Source organism: Schistocerca piceifrons, chromosome 9 (assembly GCF_021461385.2).
Source record: "Schistocerca piceifrons isolate TAMUIC-IGC-003096 chromosome 9, iqSchPice1.1, whole genome shotgun sequence".
NCBI lineage: Eukaryota > Metazoa > Arthropoda > Insecta > Orthoptera > Acrididae > Schistocerca > Schistocerca piceifrons.
In genome coordinates this window covers 127,108,799-127,134,189 of record NC_060146.1, presented here as the reverse complement: position 1 = coordinate 127,134,189, position 25,391 = coordinate 127,108,799, and positions in this window count along the sequence as shown.

Genomic DNA, 25,391 nt, shown 5'->3' with positions numbered 1-25,391 from the left:
ATGTAGCCCATATCTTCACTAGGGTGATCCCCCATCCGTATCTGCTCCGCTTACATACTTCTGTTACCGCGTCACGTGCTTACGTCACCAGGCGGCATTCAACATCGCAATGGCCAGTGGTCAAAGTGTTTTGGCTGAGCAGTGTATGTAATTTGCAGTTCGACCGGCTGTAGCCAGGCAGGTTGCTTGTATGAAGAAAAAAAACGTAATTGTGAAATAACAAGCAAAATAAAGGGACGTAGTCGTGTGATCCGGCGTAATGAGCAACTGAGAGAGTTTGAAATGGGGCTCCGTTGTGTATCTCTACATGGCTCGGCGGTTGCATAGTGCAATATCGAGATCTGTGGGGCCTGCGGATGTGACAATGGCCCGGTGGGGTTCGGTTGTTTGGGGGCAGAGCCCAAGCTGCGAGGTCATCGGTCTCATCGGATTAGGGAAGGACGGAGAAGGAAGTCGGCCGTGCCCTTTCAAAAGAACCATCCTAGTAATCGCGTGGAGCGATTTAGGGAAATCATGGAAAAACTAATTCAGGATGGCCGGACGCGGGATTGAACCGTCGTCCTTTCGAGTGCGAGTCCAGTGTGCTAACCACTGCGCCTCCTCGCTCGGTAATGGTCCGGTGTTGGAATGCATTAGAACATGGGAGTCGGATCGGCTGACCGAGTCTGACCATGCGTGGATGTTTCAAATAAGCGCACGATCCACTGCAGAGTGTAAAATCTTTCCTGAAAGTAAAGGTAATCTGACAATTAAAAAACAGTCTTGATCACTAATTTCTTTTAATCGGAGTAACCGGCTTCAATCTTTAAGGATCATCTTCAGACTCCAGAACGGCAAACGGCAGGTGGACTTCCATGGAGCAAGCTGCGCCGACCCATGACGCAGTTCAGTAAATCAATTAAATTTCTTTTACGCAATTGGTTACTGATTATTTCAGTACACATAACTAATGTGACAGTCGGTAAATAACGGCCAACGCGAAGTCTATTTCTCTCCCTCTCTCAGCCTCGTTGGAGTTACCTTAGCCTAGGCCATAGCATCATTACACATTATTTCCCCTGGCGACGGAGTACAGTTTGCTCTACAGCCAGTGTATACAACAAACAGGCGGAGTTGAATTACTGTTTACAAACCAACTGTGGGATGGCCCCCAGTGGGCTAGAGTGTTTGCTGTAAACACTGTCCCGCAATAAACAAACAAACACAAGTCTAATAGATTCTGAGAGCAAGTTACTGGAAACATTCCATTGCTTTGAAAATGTAGCATAAAAGAGTAATCACGTTTTGTTCATCTTCGTCTGGTGCAAGTAAGAAGGTACTGAGCAAAACGCGTTCACAACTAATTTAAGAAAGCCGACTGCAAGCAGTCGTAATAGAACTACAAAGTTCCGTAGTTATTGCAGTAGAGAACGTAAATATTGCCATTTTCATAGCAGCAGGAGTTAGAGTAATTAAGACTATTTGCACTCCATTTACTGGCAAGGCAGCTAATGAGACATGCAAAAACGTCATCAGATGATTCGCGGTGAGTGGACTGTCAGTGAATTTTGTCAAGATTCTGGACATGCAGTTCAGTATTACTCATAAATCTCGCCGACTTGCAAAAAATGGGTTTCTGAAACAGTGAAATTCAAGAAGTAATTATGAATTTTGACCGGAACTAATGAAGTGCGTTAGTACATCTGTTATCGCTATAGGTGATTAAAAACGAATAGACTGTGTGTTTGGCATATTTTCATTCACTACTGAATTATAGACTCAATTGTTGGGAAAACTCCAAATATCAACGTTTTGAAAATACAGAAGCGTATTGTAAGAATTAGATTTAGTGTTATTTCTAGAACATCCTGCAAATCTATATTTATTACAATACGCGTTTTCTTCATTTTTAGTCACCTACAGTAGTAATCGTACATATATGTTCATAATATCTTTCGTCATTACCAGTCTCTGGAAATGTAACTTTCTTGGCGAATTTCATTAATGAAATCTTCTCAGGGTTTCAGTAGAGTGGCAGAGTCGTGTAGTAACGTTTGAACGAGACTGGAGTCTGGTACTCATCTTCATGAGAAGTATGAATTTCATTTGTGGGAAACACGTTGAAACATTGCTAAAAGACGACGCTGTAAATTGGCTGAAATCATAAGAATATTTAATAAATTGCGAGTATTTATCTTTTCGCCAAGAGTTGCGAAAGCCATAAATATAAAACTAGGGAAAAAATAACCCATGAAAATACTTCATGTTGTTAACATTAGTACAGAAAAGAGTCAGATACGTGGTTGCACATATTCAGCGAACTATATAAGAGGATTTTTTGTCTTTTTTGGTCATAAGTCGTCTGACCACAGTCGCCCTCTTGTACTAACTATACGACGTTGACTTCATTACCAATACATGAACTGAGTATTTTAATGTCTTGAGATATTTCGTAAATGATGACTAAATGCCCTGCTTCTGTCGGATCTATATTATTCCTAGCCAATACACGATTTAATTACGAATGTGCATGCAATATTATGCAGTTTCGCATCTGGCTGAAGTATGCATAGTATAACATAAAGGTATCGCTGAAAGATTGCGCGTGCTTTTTTAATTTGCAAAATAAAGTCTTGAATTTCATTCTATGCAAGCTCAGGTATTAAAAACCAATACATCTTTTTTTATACGTATGGTAACACCTATAACGTAATTAATAATTAATAACATGTTAATACTTAAATAAAACTATCGAGTAAAATCAGTATTCATAGAAGACAATGCTGAGAAGTTAATATATCTTAATGTTTTTAAGGTAACCAAAGAAGAGAGAAATGAAAGTGAGGCAAAGAGAAACGTGGAGTGGTAATTGAAGTTCAGGGAGAGGAAACAAAACTTCGATGTTTGCCGATCACACTACAAGTCTGAGACAGCAAACGAATTGGAAGAGCGGCTGAACGGAATGGACAGCGTCTTGAATTGAAGATATAAAATGAAAGTCAACAAAAAATGGTTCAAATGGCTCTGAGCAGTACGGAACTTAACTTCTGAGGTCATCAGTCCCCTAGAACTTAGAACTACTTAAACCTAACTAACCTAAGGACGTCACACACATCCACGCCCCGAGGCAGGATTCGAACCTGCCACGGTAGCGGTCGCGCGGTTCCAGACTGTAACACCTAGAACCGCTCGGCCACACCCACCGGATGAAAGTCAACAAAAGTAAAACAATGATAATGGAATGTTGTCGAATTAAATCAGGTGGTGCTATGGGAATTACATGAGGACAAGAGGCGCTAAAATTAGAAGATGAATTTTGCTACTTTGGCAGCAGAATAACTGATGATGGCCGAAGTTGAGAGGATATAAAATCTAGACTGGTACTGACGAGAAAAGCGTTTCTGAAGAAGAGACATTTATCATTGAATACAGACATATGTGTGAGGGAATCTTATCTAATGGTATTTGGCTGGAATGTACTCATGTATGGAAGTGAAACATGGCCGATAATCAGTTACAACAAAAAGAAGATCGAAACTTTTGAAATGTGCTGCTACAGAAGAATGCTGAAAGTTAGATGTGTCTGATGAGGAGGTAACGAAGAGAATTGAGTAGAAAAGAAGTTTCTGGCGTAAGTCGACTAAAAAAAGGAGACTGGTTGATGAGACAGATTCAGAGGCTTCAAGGAATCATCAGTTTAGTATTAGAGGGAAGTGCGTATGTTTGTGTGTGTGTGTCTGTGTGTGTGTGTGTGTGTGTGTGTGTGTGTGTGTGTGTGTGTGTGTGTGTGTGGTGAGAAGATACAGTAAGCAGATTCAGGAAGATGTAGGTTGCAATAGATACGTAGGGATGAAGAAGCCTGCACGGGACAGCTACAACGCTACAACAATGATAAATATCTATGACATGATTAGCTAGCAATATTATTGTTTATTAAATCATGATTCACGTCTACAGATGCTTATCTGTATTAAAATTTTGTCGAAGTGTCGAACCTTTCATGTATTCCTATTATAACATACGAAATGAAACATAATTGATGTATGGTTCCTTAAAGCGCAATTGAATGTCTGTCACCTCTGACATGTACGGATAACATAGTTAAGTTTCTTCACTACTCAGGAAAGATTCAATATCCAGCTTATTTATGAATACAATTCTAAACATTTGAGCAAATCTTGCTATAACGAATATTCCTTTATTTACAATTTTCGTGACTGCTTTCTTTTGTTGTATAAATTTTGCTTACGCAAACCAAGATCAAGCTAACAGCCAAGACGGAGATACCATATTAGCCTTTTCTTATTATTTTGCAGTTATATTTAATTCTTATTTTTCTTTAGTTACTTTTCTATTATGAAAAGTATTATTAAATATTTCTTTATATACCTCGCGTCAACTAATTATTAACTCTCGTTATTTTTTTACCTCAGATAATACACAAATGATCGTTGTCATCTATATTGGCGTATAGCATGTGAACTGTATCTTTGGACTGTTACTCTATAATGCTGCTAACAGACAATTAGTAATATCTCTGTACTCTCTTTACGTCTCTTTTGAATTACTATTTCGTTTTTATTTCTTTCTTTGGGGCTCAAGATTATTTAATGTATAATTGTATTTACTTCTAATGAGGAGTTGGGACATGAATTTTATTTTGTCGGTAATGAAATATTTATTTGACCCTGTTTTTTCTTTACAGCAGTTTATCGTCGGCTGTGAAAGGCAAAGGCAAATCCTCAGATCAACAAGGACAGAAAATAATAAAAAGATCTACACAGTAAACCTGGGCGTGACCACCACTTTAGACCTTGAAGTTAAAAAATTCCAGTCAACATTATACTTCTTCGGGTACAGGCAAACGCATCCCACTAACGTTTTCTTAGTGGATGATCACTCACCACAATGTGTCTGAAGTGTATGATAATTCTGCACACAGTATGCATTAATGCTTCCTTCAGGGTACAATTCCTTAACAGTTCGGGGAACGATCTTTGAGAACTTTAGGTCAACAAGCACGCAGTAAGACCAAACCGAAGTTCCGTTTTAAAATCTCTACCTCCAGTTAAACAAAATATCCTGTGATTGGGTCACTGTCAAATATACAAATAAGGAACTTGTCAGTTACCTTACAGAGTGCCAAAGAAACCTATCACCAACATAAATAAGGCAAATGTGAAATTACTTTACAATTAGAGGGTGCCGAACAGGACCACCAGCCACAAGGTAAGGAAGAAGTTGGATCCAATCACAATAAATCTTCGTAAAAAACTACAAAAAGTAATTGCTTGACGAAGGTACAGCTCTATCAGCCCAGCGTTACAATAATCTTACAAACCATCTCTCAGTATTAGCAGCGCTATTGTCCATTTAACACCAGTTCAGTCAAATGAGAATCGGAACCTGCTCTGCCGCGTTTTGTCGATAGACAACTCGAGATATTACAGAATTTCCTGGGAGTAACCCTATAATTGACTTACCGAACTTGCAAGCTAGCTGCCAACTATGCCGGGACTCCCAGACATATACTGTATGGTCATACCTACACTGAACCCGCGAGTACCCATAGCTCTACTGGAACTGCTTATAAGACGCAAACAAATATAGTGCGCTACCATCATTTTTGGCTGTATATTATTAAGGGTCACCGCCAGTTCATCTTCCAATGGCCAGCTGCCGCATGGAGCAACGTCTTTGCCGCTCGAGATGTTGTCGACCTGGAGACAATTGATACACGATTTTGCAGCGGCGCTTGTTTAATTTTATGTGCAGCACAGACAACATACACTGAAGCACCAAAGATACTGGTGCAAGCATGCGTATTCAAATACAGAGATATGTACACTAGTGGCCATTAAAATTGGTACACCAAGAAGAAATGCAGATGATAAACGAGTATTGATTAGACAAATATTTTATATTAGAACTGGCATGTGATTAGATTTTCACATAATTTGGGTTCATTGATCCCGAGAAATCAGAACCCAGAACAACCACCTGTGGCCGTAATAACGATCTTGATACGCCTGGGCATTGAGTCAAACAGAGCTTGGATGGCGTGTACAGGTACAGCTGCCCATGCAGCTTCAACATAATACTACAGTTCATCAAGAGTAGTGACTGGTGTATTGTGACGAGCCAGTTCAAAATGGTTCAAATGGCTCTCAGCACTATGGGACTTAACTTCTGATGTTATCAGTAACCTAGAACTTAGAACTACTTAAACCTAACTAACCTAAGGACAACACAAACATCCATGCCCGAAGCAGGATTCGAACCTGCGACCATAGCGGTCACGCGGTTCCTGACTGTAGCGCCTAGAAGCGCTCGGCCTCGCCGGCCGGCACGAGCCAGTTGCTCGTCCACCATTACCAGACGTTTTCAATTGGTGAGAGATCTGGAGAATGTGCTGGCCAGGGCAGCAGTCGAACATTTCCTACATCCAGAAAGGCCCGTACAGGACCTGCAACATGCGTTCGTACATTATCCTGCTGAAATGTAGGGTTTCGCAGGGATCGAATGAAGAGTAGAGCCACGGATCGTAACACATCTGAAATGTAACGTCCACTGTTCAAAGTGCCGTCAATGCGAAGAAGAGGTGACCGAGACGTGTAACCAATGGCACCCCATACCATCACGCCAGGTGGTGCGCCAGTATGGGGAAGACGCTTCCAATGTGCGTTCACCGCTATGTCGCCAAACACGGATGCGACCATCATGATGCTGTAAACAGAAGCAGGATTCATCCGAAAAAATGACGTTTTGCCATTCGTGCACGCAGGTTTGTCGTTGAGTACACCATCGCAGGGTGCTCCTGTCTGTGATGCATCGTCAAGGGTAACCGCAGCCATGGTCTCCGAGCTGATAGTCCGTGCTGCTGCAAACGTCGTCGAAATGTTCGTGCAGATGGTTGTTGTCTTGCAAACGTCCCCATCTGTTGACTCAGGGATCGAGACGTGGCTGTACGACCCGTAAAAGCCATGTAGATATGATGCCTGTCATCTCGACTGCTAGTGATACGAGGCCGTTGGGATCCAGCACGGCGTTCCGTATTACCCTCCTGAACCCAGCGATTCCATATTCTGCTAACAGTCATTGGATCTCGACCAACGCGAGCAGCAATGTCGCGATACGATAAACCGCAATCGCGATAGGCTACAATCCGACCTTTATCAAAGTCGCAAACGTGATGGTACGCATCTCTCCTCCTTACACGAGGCATCACAACAACATTTGACCAGGCAACGCCGGTCAACTGATGTTTGTATATGAGAAATCGGTTGGATACTTTCCTCATGTTAGCACTTTGTAGGTGTCGCCACCGGCGCCAACCTTGTCTGAATGCTCTGAGAAGCTAATCATTTGCATATTGCAGCATCAACTTCCTGTCGGTTAAATTTCGCGTCTGTAGCACCTCATCTTCGTGGCATAGCCATTTTAATGGCCAGTAGTGTATTTTATTTTTTATTGATTTACACGTCAAGTTCCATAGGACCAAATTGAGGAGCAAATCTCCAAGGTCATGGAACGCGTCAGTACATGAAATTACAACATAAAAGTAATAACAGTTAAAAATAAATGTTATTGATTCTGATAAACGTCAGTCCATAAGTTTAAGTAAACGCTATCAGCAATACAATATGAATCAACTTAATTTTTCAAGGAACTCCTCGACAGAAGGAGTGATACATGAGGAAACTCTTCAGTTTCTATTTGAAAGCGCCTGGATTACTGCCAAGATACTTTAATTCGAGTGGCAGTTTATTGAAAATGGATGCAGCAGTATACTGCACACCTTTATGCACAAGAGTTAAGGAATTCCGATCCAAATATAGGTTTGATTTCTGCCGAGTATTAACCGAGTGAAACCTGCTTATTCTTGGGAATAAACTAATACTGATAACAAGAAACGACATTAAGGAATATACATATTGAGAGGCCAATGTCAAAATACCCAGACCCGTGAACAGAGGTCGACTAGAGGTTCATGAAATCACACCATTTATTGCCCGAACCGCCCGTTTCTGAGCCAAAAACATCCTTTTGGAGTGGGAAGAGTTACCCCAAAATATAATACCAAACAACATAAGCGAATGAAAATAAGCAAAGTAGATTAACTTTCGGGTCGAACGATCACTCACTTCTGATACCGTTCGAAAAGTAAAAACGGCGGTATTAAGTCTTTGAACAAGATGCTGAATGTGGGCTTTCCACGACAGCCTACTATCTATCAGAACACCTAGAAATTTGAACTGTTCAGTTTCAGTAATCATATGCCCGCTCTGTGAAACTAAAACGACAGGTTTTGTTGAATTGTGTGTTAGAAACTGTAAAAACTGAGTCTTAATGTGATTTACCGTTAGTTTATTTTCTACAACCATGAACTTAGGTCATGTACTGCACTATTTGAAACCGGACCCATGATGCACACAACATCCTTTACTACCAAGCTAGTGTCATCAGCAAACAGAAATATTTTAGAGTTACCTGTAATACTAGAGAGCACATCATTTATATAAATAAGGGAGTGACCCCAACACTGATCCCTGGGGCACCCCCACTTGACAGTACCCCACTCAGACCCCACATTACAGCCGTTGTGAATAATGACATTTTGCTGCCTGTTGCTAAAGGAGGACGTGAACCAATTGTGAGCTACTCCCCGTATTCCGTAATGGTTCAACACAATCAAATGCCTTAGTTAAATCAAAAAAATATGCCAAGCGTTCGAAACCTTTTGTTTAACCCATCCAGTACCTCACAGAGAAAAGAGAATATAGCATTTTCAGTTGTTAAACGACTTCTAAAGCCGAACTGTACATTTGATAGCAAATCGTGTGATATAAAATGATCAATTATCCTTACATACACAGCCTTTTCAATAACGTCTGTAAACACTGATGGCATAGAAATAGGTCAAAAATTATCTACATTATCCCTTTCTCCCTTTTTATAAAGCGGCGTTACTACTGAGTACTTTAATCGCTCAGGAAAATGACCACTCCTAAAGGAAAAATTACAAATATGGCTAAATACAGGACTAACATGTGCAGCACAGTACTTTAATATTCTGCTAGACACTCCATCATAGCCATGAGAGTCCGAAGTCTTCAGCTATTTAATTATTGACTGAATCTCTTTCTCTTGTCTGTATCACAGAGAAGTATTTCAGACATCAATCTCGGAAAGGCATTTGCCATGAAAGTTATATGATTTCCTGTAGAAACTAAATTTTTATTTAATTCACCAGAAATGCTCAGAAAATGATTGTTAAATACTGTATGTATATCTGATTTATCAGTAACAGAAATATTTTTACTGTGAACTGACTTTATATCATCTACCATGTGTTGCTGACCAGACACATCCTTCACAACTGACCATATAGTTTTAATTTTATCCTGTAAATTAGTTATTCTATTTGCGTACTACATACTCTTTGCCTTCCTAGTAATATTTTTAAGCACCTTACAATACTGTTTGTAATGGGCTACTGTAGCTTGATTGTGACTACTTCTAACATTTTGATATAATTCCCGCTTTGTTCTACGTGATATCCTTATCCCACTAGTCAGCCACGCAGGCTGTCCGTTACCGCTAGTACCCCGTTTAGAATGTTCTAATGGAAAGCAACTCTCAAAGCGCATAAGATAGGGAAATCATTGTATTTATCATCTATATTATCGGCGCTATAAACATCCTGCCACTCATGTTCCTTGACTAGGTTTAAAAAACTGTCTATTGCTGTTGGATTAACTTTCCGACATAGTTTGTAATTAAATATGACATTGGTTTGAGTACAAAAGCCTTTTAGTGTTAAAATTTGTGCACCATGGTCTGGAAGGCCATTTACACGTTTACTAACAGAATACCCATTTAGTAATGAAGAATGAATAAAAATATTGTCTATGGCTGTGCTACTGTTCCCCTGCACCCTAGTTGGAAAAAACAAAGTCTGCATGAGATCATATGAATTTAGGCGATCTACCAACATCCTTTTTCTTGCACCATTATATACAAAGTTTATATTGAAGTCACCACACATAACTAGTTTCTGGTACTTCCTACAAAGTGAATTAAGAACCCTCTCTAGCTGTAGCAGAAATGCTCTGAAGTCAGAGTTAGGGGACCTATAAACAGCAATAATTAGAAGTATAGTTTCACTAAATTCAACTACCACTGCACAACATTCAAATATCTGTTCAGTGCAGTGTCGTGATACGTCTATGGACTCAAATGGAATACTGTTTTTTACATACATAGCCACTCCCCCATCCTGCAAGGAACTCCTATGAGAAATAGCCAGCTAATCTTTAGCCTGGTAAAGGAAGCCTCTGAATTGTCAAAATATTTAAGTGGTACTCTGTTATACCAATAATTTCAGTGTCAACAACAAAAGCAGTTCACTAACTTTATCTCTAATACCTCTTATATTTTGATGAAATATGCTAATTCCTTCTCTACTTGGAAACGTTACATCCTCGGAAGGTGAGCCTTTAGTTAGAGGGACTTCCCTTGAGCAGGTATACCTATCAGCTGACTTCAATCTAAAAAAGGTGCAGCTCTAACACCAACTACTACAGGAAATTTTCCATGAATGCCCCAACCACCACCACCCACTACACTGTCACCTATAAGCTTAGCCAGCCTCCCCTTCCCATACCTATTGAGGTGCAGGCCATGCCTAGTGAAACCCGTTCTACTGATAGACCCAACTGGCACGACTAAGATGTGACCCATGTCCTCTGCCATCACCACCCTCCCAGCACAACGTTAACACGCCTAACGGCTGCATTAAGGAGAGGCCGATCATGACACTGGAACAGTTGCACAGAATGCACATTAGTGCCACAGGTTTGAGTAGCCATCTTAACCTGGTCACCACCTACATCATATTCCCCTTACCTACCAAGACTGGTTCCTGCTCCACCCAGTATCACTACCTGAACCTCCTTCGTAAAATTCTTACATAACTCCCCTATGCTGTCAGTCACCTGAGCCAATCCTGCCCTATGCTTCACAATGCTCGTGACTTGGTACTCACTCCCCAGCACTTCCTGCAACTGCTGGCCCACACCTCTACCATGGGAACTATCTAGCAGCAGAACCTTCTTCTTTCTGCTAGATTTTGCGACTAACCTAGGGCTCCTAATTGCTGAGGACTGCTTCATGTTCCCTACGTCTACAGTTACACGAGGTTGCTCTCCACTCAACTCTGACATTTGGTCATATCTATTGCATGTACGCAAAGTAAAACTGTCTGAATACCTCCTCTTCCTAGCTGCCTTCTTTCCAACTGCCAGTTCCCATTGAAAGGGTACAGTACCGCCCGACATTGAAAATAGGTACAACATACTTCATTATTTTTGTCAGAACAACACTTTTTTTTTTTGTAAAATAACTCAATTTCAATTAATACAGCGAAGCCGGATATCAGTGTGGGAAAGAATGACAATTTATTTATTTAATTGATCACATGTGCACTCCCACAAAATAAATCCCTACATCCAGTTTGGTGAGATCTGTGAAATGAATGAATGTATGGTCGTCTGCTAACCGCAGATAGTGAATGTGAATATATGATCATCTTTGAGATGATCCTTTGGCCACCTTTGGTGGGACCAAAGAGATGAAATTTACCTGAGCTTTGAGCGCCTGAAATGTGGCTGACCAATACGGTAGCAAGGTGCTCCCCCACTTCGGCAGAGGTGCGAGAGAACCTGAAGAACGGCCATGTTTCAACATTCTGCCGCTGGATCTTGTGCTGTTGAGACCTGTCTTAGGTGTGCTCCGTAAAGACAAAAGAGTGAGACATGGTATGCATGTGGAATATTTAAGAGTAGTTTGAAATAATAATTTCTCTATTTCAGGAACTTTTGTGGGGAGAATTAAATGTCAGGCAGGTAATGTTAATGGGATCGTAGTAATCTTTGGAAGTGACCAACGGTCACAATGAAACCACGTGTAGCAATAAGTTGAAATACTTTCGTGTGCTTAAGTTAAGCTGAATTACTAGTGTGTGTACTGTAAGTTGAAATATTTAAGTCGCCCGGCAGCGCCCGGGGAGTGCGCATCAGCCGCTCCCGGCGCAGCCGCCCAGCGGCAACCGGCCGAGTGCCGAAGGGTTGAGCCTACTCCCCTTCGACGCAAAGCCGCGCAACCAGTCGCGGACTGCCGCGAAAGAGCTTCGGCTCGCAGCTCCCGGTAGCCTCTGGTTACCCAACGCCCCCAACGTGATTCTCACGTTCTTCTAGGGACTCTGAGGCAGTACCAGGGCTCCTTCACGGGACCAAGCCCGCGTGCTGCAGGCCATTCTTCTTCCGCACCTCCTTTAGGTGCCGCGCTTGCACGAACAGCGCATGTTAGCGTAAGTAGGGACCACCCACTTCCATAGGGAACAAGTTACACTTCTCTCGCCTTTCGAGAAAAGTAAAATTGTCGTTTCCCCCTTCCCACCCAATAAACAATCCTAAGTGCGAAATGGCGGACGCTACTAGCACTTCCCCTGCTATCACCCGCAGCAAGACTGCAACACAAGAGGCGCGAGGATCGACTGCACCCGCCGAAACCCGCGCCCCGCCCGCTACCGAAGGCAAGGGAGCGGCTGGCGACGCTCGACAGCTTGGCGCGAAAGCGCAAAAGCAGCTCGAGTCGCGTCGGCTCATCACCGAACTTTTCGGGGCGGACGTCTCTCCCACCAAGACAGCTACACTAAACATTACCTTACATTCCCCTGTCACTGGACAGTCATGCACCATTCTCCCACCGGCGTCGCAGCCACAAGAAACCGAGGCAGCGGCGGCGGATGAGGATACAGAAAACCACTACACAGAGCCCTGGCAGGTGGAGGGCCCAAGACGCAGACCCAAAAAAACACCAGCACAAACAAGCGAGCAACCAAACTCGCTAGGCAACCGAAAGGCGCTGTTGCCTACACCCACTAGCTCATCTCAGGCTAGCAACATTAACACAAAACAAATCGCAAACACAGCTGTGGCGAACAACAACAAAGCACACAAAGCCACAGCAGTGCCCACACAACACAAGACTGGTTTCCCCCCGGTTGTTATACAAAACTACGGGAACCTTAGTGCCCTTAACACTGCATTCGCGGAGAGGCACATAAACAGCACATTACATGCAAAGTACTCGGGGGATAGGGCCTCACTGTACGTTGCCACAGACAAAGAATATAAAGATCTTCTGACCTTCCTCAAAGATCGGAAGATTGAACATTACACGTACAGAACGCTGGACGAGAGAACCCAGCAGTACGTGATCAAGGGAGTGGACCCTAGCACCCCCAACGAGACAGTACATGCGGCCCTTTGTTATCTGGGGTTCGACTGCAAAAGTGCCTCCCGGATGACAGGGTTCCGTACACACGCACCGCTACCACACTACATGGTTGAGTTAGCCGACACGGCTGATTCCCGCGCCATCCTGCAGATAAAGAGCTTTCTGCGGATGGACGTACGTGTAGAACACTATGAACCACCCAACGTCCCCCAACAATGCAACAACTGCCAGCGGTTCGGCCACTCGGCCCTCCGCTGCGGCCTGGCAACTCGCTGCCGCGGATGCGCTGGCAATCACAGATCCAACACATGTACACAAATACAACCAAACCAGAGACGCTGTGCCAACTGCGGTGGGCCCCATGCGGCAAACTTCAGACAGTGCAACTCATACAAACAGGCGCTGAAGCGAAAGCGAGACATAAGTAGGGTACTGTACGACATACCACGTCCAAGGCCAGCGCCGAACCCAGTAAGGAACGGCGTAACGTTTGCCACGGTTGCACGCCCTGGCGGGACGGCACAGGCTGCGGAACTTCAGCGCCCTACACACACACGTGAAACAACCGCTGCAACAGCCACACAACAATCACAGGCAACACCTGAAACCCAGCAAGCATCGGTACCAACACCTATGCCCCCAAACAACACGACCCCACTCCCGGAAATCACGCGCTGCGAAGAAACGCATCGTATACAAGAAAACACACCCACACAAGAACCCCCCGAACCCCAAGCCCAGAGGAGGAATAGACGCACACGCAAACACAGGGCGGGGAACACGAAAACACCACAACAGGCCACACAGCAACAACGGAACAGCAACACACAGGAAAACAGTCAACAAGACACCGAGACTGTAACTCACACTACCATCCCCCTCACCACAGAAGTAACACAGGCGCCACAACCTCTGCCACAATGCACAAATGCCGCTCCTAACAACACACCAATACCCGCACAAGCGGCCGCTAACTCCACAACAGCACCTCAGGCTGCCACACCCAACACCAGCACACCACCTGGGGGAATACTGGAAACACTATTCCCCCGACACACGACCGTACAAATCCTTACCAAGGTGCTGACGGCCGTCACTACACTCATCACCCAGCTCATGAGCGCCGAACCCGGGCAATACTGGGCTGTCATACACACTGCCATCACAACACTCTTTCACACTCTTACATGAATAATACACCACACCCGGCCCATAACGCAGACCCGCATACACTATCACGGATCCTGTTCTGGAATGCAGACTCGATCCACAACAAAAGGGCAGAATTTGCCGCGTTCATGGAGCGCAAGGGAATCCTTGTCGCGCTACTGAGCGAGACTAAACTTAAACCGCACAAACAATTAAACTTTCCTGGCTATTGTGTCTATCGTACCGACCGACCGGGCGACGCCGTGGCAGGTGGAACTGCAATCGTCATACACAAAGACATTGAGCACACAAACATAGAGCTCCCTGAACTGGAAAAAATCGAGGCTACGGCCGTCAGAGTCAAGTTCAACGGAGCCTACACCACGCTGATATCGGTATACAACAGCCCTGTAGGCATCTCAACACGCGATATCAGCACATTACTCAACATTTCACCGCGAGTAATAGTCGCTGGAGATCTGAACGCAAAACACCCAGAATGGAACTCACGCATACGAAATCCCAACGGCAAAAAACTGTACGAACATTCGCTAGGTAGAAACTACATTACACTAGCGCCGGCTGAACCGACGCACATTCCCTATCAGAGGGGACACAGGCCAGACGTGATAGACATGGCCCTCATCAAGGGCATCACAGCGACACTCAACGTTGCCGTTGAAAACGATCTGCCCTCAAACCACCAACCTGTAATACTATACATCGAGGAAACACTGCAGCACACAGAACAACGCAAGATGTTGGACTACGGGCGTGCGAATTGGACATTGTTCAAGCAAACGCTTGATAGCCACATCCCACCTATACACGAAATTAACGAAACAGGACAAATTGACGAGGCAGTGGAAACCCTCACTAACGCCGTCCGGGACGCAATGGCAGGCACCATACCTGATCGCACCTCACAACAACGCAGTGCGGCCCTGCCCCAGGAAATCCTGGGCCTAATCTCAATGAGGAATCGCCTCAGGAGACAATGGCAGCGCACCAGGCGTCCGTACTTCAAACGGCACATTAACAGACTACAGGGCATCATACACGATAAAATACAAACACATAGAACACAACAGTGGAATCAAAAACTCGAAGGGCTGGACACCGCACGACCTGGCGTATGGCAGCTAGCCCGACATTTCACCAGGGAGAAAATATACACCCCAACGCTTCAAGGGCCTGACGGACCTGCATACTCAGCGGAAGAGAAAGCAGAACTAATGGCTCGAACACTCGCAGCGTCATTCACACCGAACCTGGTACCATCAGATCCAGTGTTCACACTTGCTACTGACCAAGAGGTTACACGCATTCTAGCCCAACCATCGCGCGACGACATTCGACATGCTAGCACAGCCGAAGTCTCCTGGGCTATAATGCATTCCGCTGCTAGGAAAGCCCCTGGTCATGATGGCATTCAAAACCGTGTCCTCCAGGAGTTCACGGATAAAGCAACTGAGTACCTAACACACATAACGAATGCCATACTAAAACATCAACACTTCCCCGCCTTTTGGAAGACGGCCAAGGTCCTGATGTTCAGGAAGCCGGGGAAAGACCACAGCCTCCCACAAAATTACCGACCCATCAGCCTTCTGAGTTCGCTCAGTAAGATTGTTGAGAAGGTGATTCTCAAACGCATCACTAGGCACTGCATAACAAATAACATCCTGAGACCGGAGCAATTCGGCTTCAGGAATCACCACTCCACAACACAACAACTCCTACGGGTCGTTGAACATATAACACATGGCTTCAACATAAACAAAGCTACAGGGGCAGTGTTCCTGGACATCGAAAAGGCTTTCGACCGTCTATGGCACAACGGCCTCATCCGCAAACTCAGCGAAGCGGGATTCCCTGACGGGCTGCTGCGTCTGATACACTCATACCTCACAGACAGGAGTTTCAACACTGACGTGCAGGGAAAACAATCAACACAACACGGTATACATGCGGGAGTACCCCAGGGAAGCATCCTAGGGCCCCTGCTGTTTAACCTCTACATAAACGATCTCCCAACCACACACAACACAATGATGGCAATCTACGCGGATGACACAGCCATCCTTGCGCAAGATTGGAAACCATCAAACATTACGTCACGCCTACAGACTGCACTCAGAGTGGCCGAGCCTTGGTTGGAGAAATGGCGTGTTAGAGTAAACGTCGACAAGTGCGAAGCCGTTCTGTTCACTAGAAGACCGAAGCAACTGCGCAAACACCGCTACTGCAGACCAATAACTCTACATGCACGCCCAATACGTTTCCGCGAGAAAGTCAAATACCTCGGTGTCTGGCTGGACCGGAAGTTACTCTGGGGGGACCACATACAACACATGACCAACCGAGCTAGCGCGAGGCTCAAACAGCTCTATCCTATGCTCAACAGGCGTAGCACACTGAACAGAAGGGTGTCGAGGTCCATGTACATGACACTTATCCGACCCCTGATGACGTACGCAGCTCCTGTCTGGGGATACGCTGCGCCTACACGTCTGCGCCGTCTGCAGCTCATACAAAACAAAGTACTCAAAATCATAAGCAATGCTCCACGATACACACGCATCGCGGACCTTCACCGGGAATACCGACTTGAGACTCTCACGGAGGTAATCCACAAACTCACCACAAGACTATACAGAAACTCCAGACATTCGCAGAACCCGTTTATTCTGAATCTGGGGAACTACGACCACAACCATAGATGGAAACATAAAAGACCAAAAGACATACTTGTAAGGACATAACATCTATGGCCAAGCATACGCAAACATAACGGCACAGGCGAGCCCCTGTTTATCAGACCCATTACTGGATATCCAGCTGGATTGGAGTACACTGCCGAATAACTGGCACCACACAGGGAAGCCGTACCGTACACTGCATGCAAACAAGCTCCACACATCCCCCACACAGTGAGATGATCTATGGCCGATCTCCCACTACTGTATAACGATCTTGATTGTTCCAGGAATGCAGCAGCAGCAACAACTGGGACACATCGCCATCGCTTGTCATGGTAATGATGCATGATACCTATACTAACAAATCCAACCTTGCATGAACTATCGCAGCTAGTAAGCCACTACTGCTCTTACTACCCATCCCACTGTCGCAGAGGTTTTTTTCCCACGGCACGAGCCTTGGCACTTTTTTTCCTCTGCTCTTCAAATCGCTACCCTCACTCGCGTTTCGTCCACTATCTATCACCTGATGGACCGTGTTAATGCGTAGACTTACCCAGACGCACGGACAACGTCACAGCCCAGCATCCTGTGATCCACATACTAGACAACTAACATGTTTACGGAGGTGACAGTAGAACTTTTGGTTTGGTCACCACGTTGGTGCGGGCGTGGAGGGGCCCCATCTCTTTTCCACGTGGTGAGTACTGTGTGAGTCTCAATCTGTGTATGAGACAAAGGATAAAGAGAAGTAGTCGTCCATGGTATCAGTTGAGGACTCACGTGTGTGATGAATATGCTCTTAATATTACTTTGCATGTTATGTTTCCGTGTGACGCTTGATTCAAACTATAATACTCTGAGAGAGAAGCAAGGTGAGTCAGCCGTCTATCCAGCAACGCCACTTGGCTTGCATTGCACAGGAAGACGTGCATATATCTCCAGAGTTCATAGTAGGAAAGAAGAATTACGAACTGGGGCAGTGTCGTGTGAAACTGGGATAAATACTAACTGAAGTGGGAAAGCTGAAAGTGATAGTGTTGTGACTATTTATTGTGTTGTATTCCATGTTGTAGTGTGGTGTATGTCATGTAATTTGGGTATGTGTGGTTTGCATGGGAGAGTAGCTAGGTAGTTGCAGAGGTAGTGGATTATGCGTGTTCCTTTTGTACCGCTTGGTCTGGAGGAAAGTTTCGTGATGATGGTTGCGAGAGTCGAAGTGTGAGATATAGCAAAAAGATCCACCATCCTATCGAGAAAGTGCACTGTAGCGTTGAATAATTATGAGACCATAAGATAGAGAATCACCAATGTAAAGCCATGCCCACTGGGCGGAATTTCTCATGTGTCATTGTTGTAGGTTATAGAATTTGTGTGTTTAGGTTATAGAATTTATCGGAATAAATAAGATAGTGAAAAGAAAAAGATTGGTGGCCTTTTCCTTCGAATTGTATGTTGTCATAATATCCAGAATTAATAATGTGTGCCCCATTCATATTCAGTGCGATGAGCACGTGTTTATAAAAGCCGTTAAATAAAAAAAAAAAGAAAATGTAGTATTGCTAGTGCGTAGTGAACAGTCAGAGTTCTGTAAATTACTGATAGTCAGATGTGCGTTTCCGTTGCGCATTATTCATACAGGAGGATAACTTGTAACTTAATTGTGAGTACTAGAGTTTATGTTACTCGACAGATAAGAATGAATCCACTCGCTTGGCAGACCACTCATCTTGCAGGCCTGACTGCTTGATGCCACAGTATGAGCAAGGCATGTGGGTGCCTCTCACCATTCCCCAACACCCTTCACCCTCCTCAACCTACCTAGTTCCTCCTTTGCGCATTGTAACTGCACCTGAAGGGCACAGATCTTACGCTCCTGCTCCTCTATCAACTTGTTTCTACTACAGATTCTGCATTCCAAGGAGAGGATCCCACTAAAATGACCACTGGCTTTCCCATCTCATTCCCCCCCCAATGAAAATACTTTGAACAAATCCCACAACGTAATACACTACTCACAAACCTACGACAGAGCCCACACTTCTCACTCATGGTAAAATTTTACAGTTACTGAAAAAAACTGTACATCTACGTTACCAAAGTCCAGTTACACCAGTAGAACTATTTAAGAACTAACAATAATGGTCTCGAAATTCTCTGCCTACTAAGAAAGCAACTATTCGTATTAATACTACTGCGCCACAGCTAATGCCAATACCAACAAAACTTCACAAAATTATTAGCTAAAACCAAGAAATTCAAACGAGCACTGGAACACTAAGCGAAGTTAAAACACTGAATGAAAATTTTACTGAAATATTTCACTAGAAACAATAAGAAACGTCAGTTGAAAACCAAAGCACGAAATTTACTAAACGACTTCAACGCACAGAAAACTCTAAAAAACCACAGCGAGCGAACGATTACAAAAGTTTATTAAGTCGTTATTTCGCCACAAACGGCACGCAACACCGCTGAAAACTATTAAATTTAATAACTGTATTACAGAGCACAAATAAGTTTGTCAGTACTTAGCTTTTATAACCGCTACAGCTGCAGTGCACGCTGCAAAATGTAAACAGACAGAATACGGCGCTGTGGTCAGCAACGCCTGTATAAGACAACACGTGTCTGGCGCAGTTGTTAGACCGGGTACTGCTGCTACTGTGGCAGGTTATCATGATTTATATGAGTCTGAACGTAGTGTTATAGTCGGTGCACGAGAGATGGGACACAGCATCTCAGAAGTAGCGATGAAGTGGGGATTTTCCGGCACGAGCAGTACACGAGTTTACACTGAATATCAGGACTCCGGGAAAACATCGAATCGCCGACATCGCAGCTGCTGGAAGAACGGGACTAACGCCGACTGAAGAGAATCGTTCAAAGTGACAAAAGAACAACCCTTCCGCAAATTGCTGCAAATTTCAATTTGGGTTGTGAACAAGTGTCAGCGTGAGAACCATTCATCGAAGCATCACCGATATGGGGTTTCGGAATCGAAGGCCCATTTGTGTACTCCTGATTAGTACACGACACAAAGCTTTAGGCCTCGCCTGGGTCCGTCAACACCGACATTGGACTGTTGATGACTGGAAACATGTTGCCTAGTCGGACGAATCTAAATTCAAATTGTATTGAGCGGATGGACGTGTACGGATGTGGAGACAGCCTCATGAATCCATGGATCCTGCATGTCAGCAGGGGATTGTTCAAGCTGGTGGAGGCTCTGTACTGGTGTGGGGCGTACGCACTTGGAGTCGCATGGGAGTCGTGATACGTCTAGATACGACTCTGACAGGTGACGCATACGTAATCATGTTGTCTGATCACCTACATCCGTTCATGTGCATTGTTAATACGACGGACTCGGGCAATTCTAGCAGGGCAATGCGACACCCCACACGTAAAGAATTGCTACATAGTGGTTCCAGGAACACTCTTCCGAGCTTAAAAACTTCCGATGGCCACCACACTCCCCAGACATGAACATTATTGAGCATATTTAGGATGCCTTGAAACTTGCTGTTCAGAAGAGGTGCCCACCCTTTCGTACTTTTACGGATTTATGGATGGCCCTTCAGTATTCGTGGTGTCAGTTCCCTCCAGCACTACTTCAGACATTAGTCGAGCCCAGGACACGTCGTGTTGCGGCACTTCTGCGTGCTCGCTGGGGCCCTACACGATACAGGCAGGTGTACCTGTTTCTTTTCATCTTCAGTGTATATCTGAACAACAATGAGTAATGAGTAATGAACCATTTTTTATGAAGGTATACACGCAGGTGCTGTGCTGTCAAGTTAATGGCTTAATATTACAGTGACGTCAACTGTCATCAGATCTTTTGACCCGCCACAGCCTCCTATCAGGACGATACGGTTTCGGCTTGTGCCAACGCTATTGACACAAAGCCAGCATGAATTCAGAAAATATCTTTGGTGTCAAACTTAAATGACTCTTTATTCACATGACGCCGGCCGTACTATGGACATTGGACCTCAAATTTTTTCCATACTTCTAGATATCTAGAAAGCTTTTATAACCGCTAGTAACAAACTTCTTCTAATCATATTTCTTGGTTATGAAGTATCGCGTCAGTTTTGTGACTGAATTCGTGATTTCCTTCAAATGAGTCAGGATTCGGGAAGTTATCAAGCGAACAAACACAAGTGATATCTGTCGTTCCCCACGGATGTGTTATAGGTCCTCTGACATTTGTAAGCTATACAAAAGATTTAGGAGAAGATCTGAGCACGCCTCTTAGACTGTTTTGAAAGGATGCACCGATCCGCCGTCTAGAAAATCGAGATAGAAATCAATTGCAAAATTATTTAGAAAAGATATCTAGATGCAGCAAAAAGTGGAAGTCTTCCACGTGGGTACTTTAAGAAATCTGTTAAATTTCGGTCACACGATAAACCACTTAAGTTTCAAGTTTGTCGACTCTACCATATATTTAGATGTTACAATTACAAACAACTTAAACTGGAACGATTGGCAAGCGACCTGAGGGGTTCCTTTGCTGCCGTCAGGCGATATGCAAATAGACTATTTGCTGAACTCGGAATTCTACTATAAGTCCCCCAATGCGATTCGTATGCGAATAATGACATCTGAGTATGCAAACTCCGCATCTGTTGAAGAATCGGGTTGGGTAAGAGTTCTTGCGTCATAGAAAGTAGTAATGCATGTACATTATTAACAGGAACTTAACTCCATCATTATTTGTGACTTGGTTTTAGGAAACGGTTGGTGTTTCGATGTATGTATGGTCTGAAATATCGGGTGAGATAATCACATTTATTCCATTTGACAATTATATGTACTAACAAACTGAATTAATGAGGTGATGCCTCTTGACTGTGGACAGCTTAAAATACACTCCTGGAAATTGAAATAAGAACACCGTGAATTCATTGTCCCAGGAAAGGGAAACTTTATTGACACATTCCTGGGGTCAGATACATCACATGATCACACTGACAGAACCACAGGCACATAGACACAGGCAACAGAGCATGCACAATGTCGGCACTAGTACAGTGTATATCCACCTTTCGCAGCAATGCAGGCTGCTATTCTCCCATGGAGACCATCGTAGAGATGCTGGATGTAGTCCTGTGGAACGGCTTGCCATGCCATTTCCACCTGGCGCCTCAGTTGGACCAGCGTTCGTGCTGGACGTGCAGACCGCGTGAGACGACGCTTCATCCAGTCCCAAACATGCTCAATGGGGGACAGATCCGGAGATCTTGCTGGCCAGGGTAGTTGACTTACACCTTCTAGAGCACGTTGGGTGACACGGGATACATGCGGACGTGCATTGTTCTGTTGGAACAGCAAGTTCCCTTGCCGGTCTAGGAATGGTAGAACGATGGGTTCGATGACGGTTTGGATGTACCGTGCACTATTCAGTGTCCCCTCGACGATCACCAGTGGTGTACGGCCAGTGTAGGAGATCGCTCCCCACACCATGATGCCGGGTGTTGGCCCTGTGTGCCTCGGTCGTATGCAGTCCTGATTGTGGCGCTCACCTGCACGGCGTCAAACACGCATACGACCATCATTGGCACCAAGGCAGAAGCGATTCTCATCGCTGAAGACGACACGTCTCCATTCGTCCCTCCATTCACGCCTGTCGCGACACCACTGGAGGCGGGCTGCACGATGTTGGGGCGTGAGCGGAAGACGGCCTAACGGTGTGCGGGACCGTAGCCCAGCTTCATGGAGACGGTTGCGAATGGTCCTCGCCGATACCCCAGGAGCAACAGTGTCCCTAATTTGCTGGGAAGTGGCGGTGCGGTCCCCTACGGCACTGCGTAGGATCCTACGGTCTTGGCATGCATCCGTGCGTCGCTGCGGTCCGGTCCCAGGTCGACGGGCACGTGCACCTTCCGCCGACCACTGGCTACAACATCGATGTACTGTGGAGACCTCACGCCCCACGTGTTGAGCAATTCAGCGGTACGTCCACCCGACCTCCCGCATGCCCACTATACGCCCTCGCTCAAAGTCCGTCAACTGCACATACGGTTCACGTCCACGCTGTCGCGGCATGCTACCAGTGTTAAAGACTGCGATGGAGCTCCGTATGCCACGGCTAACTGGCTGACACTGACGGCGGCGGTGCACAAATGCTGCGCAGCTAGCGCCATTCGACGGCCAACACCGCGGTTCCTGGTGTGTCCGCTGTGCCGTGCGTGTGATCATTGCTTGTACAGCCCTCTCGCAGTGTCCGGAGCAAGTATGGTGGGTCTGACACACCGGTGTCAATGTGTTCTTTTTTCCATTTCCAGGAGTGTATTAATAAAGAGATAGAAGTACAACACTAATCTATAACTATAAAACCTAGCGATGTGTCCTTCATTTCCCCTTAAGGGGGGTAGGACGTCAAACGGGCCGACTTGGAGCAGGAGAGGCACCACAGGACATTTTAATTTTCAGTGTCTATACTTTTACTAATAAATTCATAAAACTTTGTCAGCATCACCAGAAAGGATTCAGAATTCACACTTATTGCAGTGGAAGATCGACAAAATAACAAAATAATTTTTTTTTGCATGTGAAATTTCATCATTTTTTTCACTTACTAATGGCTGCATTTGTTGCTATAGGTACAGGTTCCTTCATAAGATAGAGAGATTCTTCGACGAATTTTGCACAGCATACAAACCATACTTACAGGTGTATGAAACTCTATCATTTATTTAATTTATGAAAAAACGATTGAGCTGTTACATTTTAAACTTCATGTTTAGAAAAAACACATTTCTAGTTAATGACCTCAATTTTTACCAGAGTTTTTAATAGATTTGTAAAATTCTAGAGTTTCATACACCTTTGAGTATGGTTTGTATGCTGTGCAAAATTCATCGAAGAATCTCTCTTACTTATGAAGAAAAGTGTACCTATAGCAACAAATACTGCCATTAGTAAGTGAAAAAAATGATGAAATTTCACATGTAAAAAAAAATTATTTTGTTATGTTTTCGAACTTCCACTGCTGTGAGTGTAAATTCTGAATCCTTCCTGGTCATGCTGACAAAGTTTTGTGAATTTATTCTAAAAGTACAGACAGTGGAAATTAAAATGTCCTGTGATGCCTCTCCTGCTCCAAGTCGGACCGTTTGACGTCCTACCTCCCTTAACTGAATGAGGGCACAAGATTCTGTGTAACGTACTTGACATTTGTATCTAATCACAGAAATAGTGCAAGAATGTGCTGCTATGCTCAATAGGTCAATGGCCAACCATTTAACTTCTACGTACAGCTAGGCTGCTCGTGCTAAAGCCAGAGCAGCGTATATTACCTGTTCTACTCTTCTGCTCCACGACAGGGACCCCAGCCGGCTGTTCTCGTCGTGTTGTTATGCCCGTCAGGTGTGTTGTGTCTGCAACCACAGCGGCGAGCATACGCGACACAATCCTGCGTAATTATCGGCGTTCCCGGTAAGGTACTCACCTACTGCGCAATTACTCTGTATCGACCGGCAGAAAGTGCTGCGTCCTTACAAGACGGACGCTGAAACGCAAGTGTCTTTTCCACCAAAAAGTATGTCCGCAGCTCGTGGTCGTGCGGTAGCGTTCTCGCTTCCCACGCCCGGGTTCCTCGGTTCGATTCCCGGCGGGGTCAGGGATTTTCTCTGCCTCGTGATGACTGGGTGTTGTGTGCTGTCCTTAGGTTAGTTAGGTTTAAGTAGTTCTAAGTTCTAGGGGACTGATGACCATAGATGTTAAGTCCCATAGTGCTCAGAGCCATTTGAACCATTTGAATCACCAAAAAGTATAGCCCGTGTAGGTTGCCTTCTTGCACGATCACATGAAAGTTGTGTGAAAAGTGATCCAAGGACTGCATTTCATTGGCATAACACTGACAACATGAAACAAATCTGCTGAAGAGACTACTTACGCTGCGCTTGTCTGTCCTCTTTCACAGGGTTAGTACCCAGTATGGGATGCTTACCGGATGAGATTAACGGAGGACGCTGCAAAGTTCAAAGAACGGCAGCTCGTTTTGTATCATCGCAAAACAGGCCAGAGAGTGTAACGCGAGTTGTCAAGCAAGATGGAATGGCAGTCACTAAAATAAAGGCGTTTTTGTTTGTGAAAAGATCTTTTCACGGAAGTCAAATGACCAACTTTCTTCTCCAGGTGGAAAAAATATTTTGTTGTCTCTCATCTACATTGGGAGGACCGACTATCGTCATAAAATAAGAAGAATTAGAGCTCCTATGGAAAGGTTTAGGTGTTCATTCTTCC